Raw genomic sequence first — 10,782 nt, 5'->3', positions numbered from 1 at the left:
GGTTCACATCCATCCAGAGGTGTCTCAGAAGAAAAGCCTGGTGATAAAACCCAGTGATACTCTGGGTTGGCCATGAGTTAGGGATGACACAACAGCAACTGGTTTGTGTTTTATTAATACAGAAGTGAAAGGACTAGGACATTCATGCAGCAAATCTTTCATGAGTGTTGCTGCAGGTGCTGGGAACAGCAGCAGGAAGCTAAGGAGTTTGTATTGGTGAAGAAGGAAAACATCAGTCTGAGACATACACTGAAAGATGGGGATTTGGGAGAAGTGCTAGGCATTCCGGTGTGGTGCTGTAGAATAATCAATGAACTGCTAACCCCAAGGTTGGCGGTGCAAACCCACCAGCCATTCCTCAGAAACCCTATATGGGTTGTTATGAGTTGGAACCAATTTGACGGCACGTAACAACAACAACAATTAGCCATCTGTCATTTTTACTTTCCCAAGACCCTTCCCTACAGATTTTTGCTTGCTGCCCTGAAAATTTTCTTTGGGGAACCATCCTTGCCCACATGTCCATGTGGTGCAACGGATGTGACCCCAAACTTGGCTTTTTGGCAGTCATGTGACAACCCCTCCCGCCTCCCCAAATATCAGGTGTAATCCCCCAAGCTAAGTGATGGTGGAAAGAAGGGCTTGAGTCAATTGTTGGTAAGTGCAGTTGAGTCGGTTCCAACTTAGAGCGACCCTGTATAGGGTTTCTGAGGCTTTTAATCTTTGAGGGAGCAGAAAATCTCATCTTTCTCTCTCAGAAAGGCTGGTGGGCTCGCAGTGTGGACTTTGTGGTTCACAGTCCAGGGTCAATTAGAGTCAATGAAACTTAGTCCTGGGACTTTTTCTGCAGGTGATTGGGATGCAACCTACACTTTCAGCTGTCCCTGAATTTGGTGAGGTATAAGGATGAAGGCATTTTGTTGTTGTTAAGTGTCCTCAAGTCAGTTCTGACTCATAGTGACCCTGTATAGGGTTTATGAGGAGTAGCTGGTGAGTTTGAACCACCGACCTTGCGGTTCAAATTGGTCTTGTGGTTCAGTGTTTATCCTACAGTGGCACGGCAGGACTCTGCTTGAAGGCATAGGCTTTGTGAGATTGAAGCTGGACTGAAGACAGCAGAGCTGAGAAATATACACATAGATATATTGTTACTGATGACCCTGGATTTATTGTTGTTAATAGCTTGCCATCAAGTTGGCTTTTGACTTATGGTGACCCGTGCACCATATAAAAAATGTTGCCTAGTCTTGTGCTGTCCCCATGTGATCCATGTGATCCACAGAGTTTTCATTGGCAGATTTCAGAAGTAGATTGCCAGGTCTTTATTCCTAGTCCCTAGACCTAGCCCTGTCCAAACACAGAAGAATCCTGAACAGCTCTGACTTAGTGAAACACTGCCCAATCCTATGCCATCCTCACAAGTGCGGTTTCTGTTTGAGTCCATTGCTGCTGCCATTGTGTGGTAAGGAGGATTGCTCTCCTGGGCATTAATGAGCTGAAAAGACCATTGTGAATTAGACCATCATGTGGTTTACTAGGCCAAGAATGACAAATTCAAGAGGAATGGTGTCACATTCATCATGAAAAAGAGCATTTCAAGGTCTTGCTGTGGAGGTGGTAGTATGTGCCGTGGAATTGGTTCTGATTCAACGACCCTGTATATGGTTTCCGAGGCTGTAAATCTTTATGGGAGCAGAAAGCTTCATCTTTCTCCGGCAGAACAGCTGGTAGTTTTGAACTGCTGACCTTGAGATTAGCATCCCAAGTCGTAACCACTATGCTACCAGAGAGTATAGATATTACCCTATCCCCAGTCTGTGATACGATAATATCTATACAACTACTATTGAAATTTGCACACTAACTACCTAAGAAATTAGAGTTTTACCAACTTCTTTAGTCTGAAATTGATCAAACGTGTAATCAAGATGAATTGATATTAATGATGATTGGAATAAAAAATTGGAAAAGAAAGAAGAGGAAGATATGGCCTTGATACAGAAATTTTCATTCAAAAACCATTTTTCCTCAACAACATAAATGGCAGTTATATACATGGGCCTCACCAGATGGAAAACACAGAATCAACATCTGTGGGAAGAGATAATGGAGAAGCTCAGTATCATCAGCCTAAACAAGGCTAAGGGTCAACCAAGGAATAGACATTTAATTGCTCATAGGCAAGTTCAGACTGAAGTTGAAGAAAATGAAAACAAGTACATGAGAGTCAAAATATGATGTTGAATATGTTGTTGTTGTTGTTAGGTGCCATCGAGTTGGTACCAACTTAGCAACCTTATGCACAACAGAACAGAACACTGCCCCGTCCTGCACCAATCTCACAATGGTTGCTAAGTTTGAGTCTACTGAGGCTTCCTCTTTTGGGCTGACCCTCCGCTTTACCAAGCATGATGTTCTTCTCCAGAGATTGTTCCCTCCTGATAATATGTCTGAACTATGAGAGAAGACGTCTGGCCATCCCATCTTCTAAGGAACATCCTGGCTGTACTTCTTCCAACACAAATTTATTTGTTCTTCTTGTAGTCCATAGTCCTTTGAGTATATCCCACCTGAATTACAGACCATTTTAATAACAGATTTGACATACTGAGCACTAATCACTGAAAACCAGACCAAAATTGTGGAAGGACTGTAAGAATATCATACATGATCATTAAAAAGACAGGAAAGAAAGAAAATACCAAGGAAGCTATCTGAAGACATTTAGATAGTTGCTCTTGAACATAGGGTAGCTAAAGGGACTGGAAGAAATGATGGCACAAAAGAGCCAGAGAGAAAATGTCAAAGGAACAAAGTCGAGTAGTATAATGAAATGTACAAAGACCTGGAGTGAGAAAGCCAAAAGGAAAGAACATGCTCAGCATTTCTCAAGCTAAAGAACTGAAGAAAAAAAAAAAATTGTTCAAGCTTTGGGTTGCAATATTGAAAAATTCTGTGGGAAAAATATTGAACGATGCAGGAAGCATCAAAAGAAGAGGAAGGAATATGCACAGTCTCTGCACCAAAAGGTAGCGTATGATGGTATTGAAGGATGGTGTTGAATCGATGATGTTAGTAGAAGAAGTCCATGCTGAAGGCATTTGTAAAAAACAAGGCTCCAAGAATTGATGGAATACAAATGGAAATGTTTCAACAAATTGAGCTGGAGGCCAATTTGTTCATCTTCAGAGAAAAATGGAAGACATTGATCTGGCCAACCAATAGAAAGAAATCCATATGTGTGCCCATTCCAAAGAGAAGTGACTCAGCAGAATGTGGAAATCATCGAATAACATCAATATCACATGCAAGTAAAATTTTTCTGAAGATAATTAAAAAAATGACCACAATGGTACATTCATAGGGAGCTGTCAGAGGTTTAGGCTGGATTCAGACAAGGATGTGGAATGAGGGATCTCATTGCTGATGTCAGATGGATCTTGACTGAAAGCAGAGAATGCCAGAAATATATTTACTTGTGCTTTATTGACTAAGCAAAGGCATTGGACTATGTGAATCATAACAGATTATGGATGGCATTGCAAAGAATGGGAATTCCAGAACTCTTCACTGTGCTCACGCAGAACCTGGATGTAGACCAAAATGCAGTCATTAGAACAGAGCAAGGGGATACTTAATGATTTAAATTCAGGAAAGATGTGTGCCAGAGTTGTAGCCTTTCTTATTAAATTAACTGTATTTACTCCTCACTCTGTTCGCTGAAGTAATAATCAGAGAAACTGATTTATATGAGGAAGAACGTGGCATCAGGATTGGAGGAAGACTCATTAACAACCCGCGACATGCAAATGACACAATTTTGCTTGCTGAAAATGAAGAGGACTCGAAATACTTGCTGATGAAGATCCAAGTCTTCAGAATGGTTTGCACTCCAATGTAAAGAAAACAAAAGTTTCTCCAACTGGACCAATAAATAGCATCATGGTAAGTGGAGAAAAGATTGACATTATTATTGTCAAAGACTTCTTTTTGCTTGGATCCACAACCAATGCTCATGGAAACAGCAATGAAAAAAGCAAGTGACTTTAGGCAAATCTGCTACAAAAGACCTTTATAGTGTTAAAGATCAGGATGTCACTTTGAGAACTAAGGTGTGCCTGACCCAAGCCTTGGTATTTTCAATAGCATCCTATGCATGTGAAAGTTGGACAATGAATAAGGAAGACTGGAAACGGATGCATTTGCATTCTGATGTTAGAGAAGAATATTGAAAATACCACATACAAATTTGTCTTGGAAGAAGTGTAGCCAGAATGCTCCTTTGAAGCAAGGACAGTGAAACTTTGTTTCTCATACTTTGGACATGTGTTCAGGAGGGACCAATTCCTAGAGAACATCTTGCTTGGTAAAGCTGAAGGTCAGCAAAATAGAGGAAGACCCCCCAATGGGATGAACTAACACAATGGGAGTAACAATAGGTTCAGGCATAACAAGTATTCTAAGGATGGCGCAGGACTGGGCCGTGATTCCTTCTGTTGCTACTGACTCGACAGCCCCTAACAACAACAACAACAACATGGACAAAATATTGAGCAATGCAGGAAGCATCCAAAGAAGGTAGAAGAAACACACAGGGTCACTGTACCACAAAGAATTTGCGGACATTCAGCCATTTCAGGAGGTAGCAGATGATCAAGAGCCAATAGTACTGAAATAACAGGTCCAAGGTGCACCAAAGGCCTTAGGAAAAACCAAGCATCCAGGAATTGACACCTCCTAGCTGTATATCCACAAGGTTTTCAGTGGTTCATGTTTCAGCAGTGGTCTGTGTCTTTCTTCTTCATCTGACTTAGTCTGGAAGCTCCGTTGAAACCTGTCTAACATGGATCACCCTATTGGCATTATAGCTTCCAGCCTCACAGCAACACACCAACCACCACACTACGACAACTGGACAGATGGGTGGTGGTTTTTAAGCCTTGTTGTTAAGTGCCATTGAGTCAGTTCCAACCCATAGTGACCCTGTACAGGGTGCCCGAGGCTGTAAATCTTTATGGGAGTAGAAAGCCTCATCTTTTCTTCCACGGAGTGGCTAGTAGTTTCGAACTGCTGACCTTAAGGTTCGCAGCCCAATTCGTAACCACTACGCCTTGTGTTGAATTTCTGTTTCATGCAGCCAGGGAGTCCTGACTGATCCACTGAAAGACAGCTGAGCTCCTCCCCTGTGCCTGAGCTCAGGGCCCTTAGTCCCAGGAACATCTGAGCAGCCTCCTGGGGCACACAACAGTGACAGCGCCCAGCACACACAGCCCCAGGGAATCCCAGGCACCCAGGCCTATGGGTTCCAGCCTCCAGAGTCTCAGAGGACCTGCCTAGAACTCCCTACCAACTTCATCTCTTAGAATAAAACCTGGGCAAGCAGAAGTCTCTTTGGAGGACTCAGAAGTCCAGGAGGGAGCAGATGACTCACCTAGATAATTTGAGAAGAGCTCAGACAAAGGACTGATTTAAAAATATATGGGTAGGATGTCCGGAAACCCAGGATATGGTATGGGAGGCTGAGCAAGCAGCACCAGGTCCGTAACACCTCCTCATGCCCCCTACCTAGAGTCAAAGGAGAAAGTTGTGCAGATCGGGGTGATTGAAGGAAGAAACCAGTTCAGGGCACCTCTGAGAAGGGAGCAGGGATAGAGTTCCTCCTCCTAGGGGTCTCTCTTTCCTCCCTCTGACCCTGTGCTGGACTCACTATTGGCTGAACCCCCAACAAGGCCAGAGGTGAGGCAGTCTAAGGGTAACAGAGTGGAGGTGGGGGACTTTTGGAGGGGTGCGGGGGGAAGAGATGCTGCCTACATGCCTTGGGCCTTTTTCCATAGCTCTTTATATTCTAGCCACACTGCCCTTGTGCCTGAAAGATGATATGCTGACACCCCTATTAGGGGTGATGACGGTGGCTGTTGGGACATCCCTTCAGGAAAGAACTTGCTGCAGAGAGAACAGAGCTGACAGCCTCCAGCTGCAGGCTCCTGGGACCCACCTTCCCGGTGGCCCCAGCCTAGGACTGAACAGCAGGATACTGTCTAGTTGCCATGGAGACAAATCAGACTCATGCACTTCCACTTGTGTTAGGAGAAACTGTGCTCCACAGAATTTTCAATGACTGAGTTTTTTCAGAAGTAGATTGCCAAACCTTTCATCTGAGGCCTTGTTGGGTGCCCTCGAACCACTAATCTTTTGTTTAGAGCCATGCACACCCAGAGAGTCCCAGCGGGGAACTAGGGCATGGCTATGTCTGCCAGGATACAGAAGCCTCCCCAGACAACCCCAGCTAAGTCTTGCACTGGGCAACCTGGGGGGCTGAGACGACTCCCACACTGCTGGGAGGTCAGAGACCTTTTTTCCCAACCCTACTTCCTTCTCTTTCATATTTTGCACCCCTGGCTCTGCCTGAGTCTGCTTCTGATGGGATGTATCTGGGACATCTGTTCGTATCTCAGGGACTTTGCATTCCATGTCCCCTTGATCCAGAAAGCTTCTCTTCTTTTAGGTCTCAGCTCAAATGCCATCTTCTCCATAAGCCTTCCCTGATCACCCCTATAAGCCCGTATTATTCTCTTCCTGGCAGTTCTCACTGTCTTGAAACAACCTGGTGACTTTCGTTTCGTATTAGCTTATTGTCTCCTGCACTAGAATGTCAGCTGTGTCCTCAGGACCTAGAATGGGGTTTGCACATAGTAAGTGTTTAATAAACATTTGTTGAACAAGTGGTTAAAATGGTGGAATAAATGAATGATTCTCCCTAGATGTTGGGGAGATGGAGGGCAGGTCCAGGACCCAGAGGTAGGGATGGTGGCATCCCCACGGCCAGAAAGAGCCTGATTCAAAGCTCTAGGGCTTGTCTTGTCTTACAGACAGACAGACTCTGAGTAGCTCTGTCCTTCCTGATGTGTGGGGATGAGGTGAGGATAGACCATGGTAGATTTTTGGGAGGTCTCAGGGCAGAGTTTTAACATGCAAACAACAGAAGGAGAATTTTAGGGTGGACTCCAGGTAGAACTTACCAGCAGTGAAGAGAAGGCACGAGGCCTTAAAAGGTCCATAGCTAAACTGAGACATCTGCTTCCCTAAGGGGCCTCAGGTCTAGTTAAGCGGACACAAAGACCAAGACTCGGCTTGGTGGTCCTGGCTGGGCTGGGAAGGAAAGTGGGGCAATTGGCTTGCTTCCTTGCCGCTCCCACCTTGTCCTCTGGCCCCTCATTATCCCCCTCCACCTCCGCACTTCCCCCAACTCCCGGTCTCTGAGTCCGGGGATAACTGCTTTTTCCAAGACTTAGTCTCCACTAACATCCTCTCTTGCCCAGCTGTGTTCTTAGTCACAGCCTCTGCCTTTGTTTTTGTCCAGATGTGTGGCCTCTGGCTGGCACAGTCAGAGTAGAACTTGGCGTTGGGGCAGCTTTTGTCTGTGCTTGCTCAGCCGCATTCCCCGTTCTTCTGGTCACTGTACTTTTCTTGGAAGTCACGCCTCCCTCACAGCATGTGACCAGATCTGGCTAATCAGAGCCACTAGACCCGGGGCCAGGTTCTAAGTGGGCAATGGGAGCGGAATCAAGTGGCTGGGAAACAGAAAAGACAGATCCGTTGATGTTACTTGAGATTCTGGAACTAGCTTTACCTGAAATCAGCATAAACCTTGGACCTTTCAGTTTCATAAACCCTTTTATTACTTAGCCCAATTTTAGCAGCATGTCTATACTTTGTACTTAAAAGTGTCTTGAATAATGCATGTGACAAGAAGGAAAGGGCCACCCTTCGCGCTGCCAGGGGATGAGGCCAAGAGGCAAGAGTCTGCAGTGAACCCGTCGATGTGAGTCACTAAGCCAGGCAGGGAAGCTTCTGCCTTCCGGGGCTCTCAGGGCCGAAGTTCCCTTCTGCTTGGCAGCACCAGGTGGAAGAATCAGTGGTTCAGACTCTATGGGACACCAAGACACCACTGAGAAAAGACCTCATTCCTGCTACTGTTTGAGAGGTCCAAGGAAATCCAGGTTATGGGGTGTCTGAGAAGATTCCTACCTGCTGAACACATCCTTAGTGGATGCTGTGATGTATCGTCGGCATTCCCAGAAGACCTGTTCCCCCAGCGCCGGGAATCCTGCCTGCAGAAGGCTTTCAACTGTCAGCCCGTTGTGAACTGCTTCCGGAGGGAAGCTTGTCTGCGCCTCTCAGACCATTGATTCTCCAGGGTGGGATCACTGTACACCCCACTGGCCACAACACATCAGACTTGCAGCTCCTTCTGCAGATGTGCTGCCCCACCTGGTGGTCACTCTTAGTGAAACAGCCTGAGGACTCAGAGCCTCCTGGGTGAGACCATTCTCTGGGCTCCTGGCTCCATCTAGTGGCATTCGTAGTAAATCACAGCCCGTCGGTCTTAGCCTTAATTCTTTAACAATCAGAGGACTCCATTTAGAGCAACGGAATCGGAAATTTGGGGGGTGGACCCTTAGAACCTGAATTTTAAATAATATTCCCAGATGATGCTTAATGCTAATAAAGTTTGAGGAGTATGGTCTTAAAGAGAGTTCTGTCCGTTGAGTAATAACACTGCCATTTTACACAGAACTAGGCCGACTCCTGGAGCCCTGGTGTGGCGCTGCGGGTTAATGCGTCAGACTGCAAAGCCGTTTGAACTGCAAGGTCGGTGGTTCAAGCCCACAAGCTGCTTCTTGGAAATCCTATACAGGGTCGCTATGGGTCGGAATCGACTCCATGGCACTTCACAACAACAACAACAACAGGCAGACTCCTGGTGTGGCGCTGTAGGGTCAGCACTGGACTGTGAATCACAGGGTCGGCATTTGAAACCCACCAGTTGCTCATATACAGGGTCACTGTGAGTCGGAGTCTATTGGATAGCACGTAACAACAACAGATCTCTTCCCTTCAGAGCAGCCAGCAGCTCAGGCAAGGAATGTTGAGTTTGGGACTATTTGTCTGTGTACGGTGTTACTTGGCTCAGATAATTGCTTCTAAGACACCAAGGAGATCACACACCAAGGAGATCACACACCAAGGAGATCACACACCAAGGAGAGGAAACAAGGAACGCAAACAGAACAATTGTGAAGGTGGTGCGGAACCAGGAGTTGCCTTCTGTTGTGCACAGGGTTGCTAGGAGTAGGCACCGATTCGAAGGTGCCTAACAACAACAACAACACATTATGTAGAATGAAGAAATAATCAGAGCATCTCGCACCCCACTGTAGGGTCCATGGAGGGCTTTGGGGAGAGAGGCAGAGAGCCCAGGTTTAGCCAGGTGTACCAAAGTCCTCCTGCCTTTGAACTCCATCAAAACCAGTCATAACACAAAAGCGCCCAGCTACAGACCCAGATCCACCCGCTCCAGCAACAAGTCCGGATATTGCTTTTCTAAGAATCTAGTGGATCTCCTTCCATAAATTCCAGCCCAATCCTTTCTCCCAGGTCAGGCTGTGGACATAGCTTCCTCTTGACTGTAGCTACCCAGTGCCTCAACTTCCCCCTCTCCTCACCTTCCCCTTCAAATAGGAACAGCCTGACTATATATATATATTTGCTGTTGTTGCTTTAAAAAACCCAGAAATATCTCCCCAGTGAACAGATTGAGGGAAGGCTTTCCCTGCTTCTCTAACCTTCTTCTTGGGGTTCCTTGGGGAGCCTCATGTGGTGCCTTTATTTCTCCACGTGGAAGTGTTTGCATGTTTGCTTGCTCTGCATGAAATCTGCTGTTTTTATCCCTCTCAAGAGGAACAACAGCATGGACTCACAGATTACCTCCTCTTGCAGACAGACTTGGGGGTGTCAGGCAGGCAGGTTGGGAGGACTTGGGGGACATATGGAAAAGGAATGGTGGGTTCCAGCTGCCTCAAAGTGCACTTTGAGAAGGGTCCCTCAGCACCATTAGGGAATATTCTGCAGGCAAATCGCTTGAACTGTGTGAAGTGGGGTCAGGGAGTCCTGCACCTTTCTAACTCTCTAGGTTCCCTCCATTGAGATTCCCTCTTGGTAACCTGCCCTTCTGGGGTGATACTTGTGATGGGGAAGGAGAGGGGTCATTTCTCTGACCCTTGGCTCCTGCAGCACCGTCCTTAGCACCCACTAGGTGCTAGGCCCTGGACCAGGCTAGGGCTGAGGAGGTCACAGGTGAGTACCCCTACCTGCCCATGGAGGATCCCACAGTGGGCTGAAGATGTTGAAAACCCCCAGGACATGGCAGAAGCTGATGGGGGTGGTGGTGTCAGGGAGTTACTCCCAGGACTTCAAGGGGCTCAGCGTGATGCCCTGAGTTAGGAAAGGGAATCAAGGAGGACTTCCTAGAGGAAGTGACATTGGACTTAAGCCTTGGAGGCTGACGGAGAAGAATATTCCACATCAGGCAAAGGATGCCTGGGGGTACCTGGGCTGCTTCAAACACATGCATTTCCAGTTTAACCTTGACCAATAGGTCCTGCGGATGGGGGGCAGTTCAGCTACAACATTCCCCCATAACTCTCTCTTGCCCAAAAGTGTGCCAGCTTGGAGGGGAACAATTTTTAATTCTCATTCAGCCTATTGAGCCAGCAGTTGAGCCTTGCTCCATCTAGGACCGAATTTGAGAGCCCATGTGTCTCAGGTCCTGGAATGGAAAGTCGGTCCTGAGACTGGACCGCACAACCTACAGGCAGTAGAAGGTAGTGCAGCTTGCAGGTGGGTTCTGTTTTTTTCCACCCCTTTGTACCTGTAAATCCTTATTGGAACATATAGCCTCATTTCCTCCCCACTACCCCAGCCAAGCTGCTGGTGGGCTTG

This window comes from Chrysochloris asiatica, unplaced genomic scaffold, assembly GCF_000296735.1.
Source record: "Chrysochloris asiatica unplaced genomic scaffold, ChrAsi1.0 scaffold00055, whole genome shotgun sequence".
NCBI classification, from domain to species: domain Eukaryota; kingdom Metazoa; phylum Chordata; class Mammalia; order Afrosoricida; family Chrysochloridae; genus Chrysochloris; species Chrysochloris asiatica.
The sequence above is the reverse complement of the archived record's forward strand: the minus strand, read 5'-3'. Positions refer to the sequence as shown.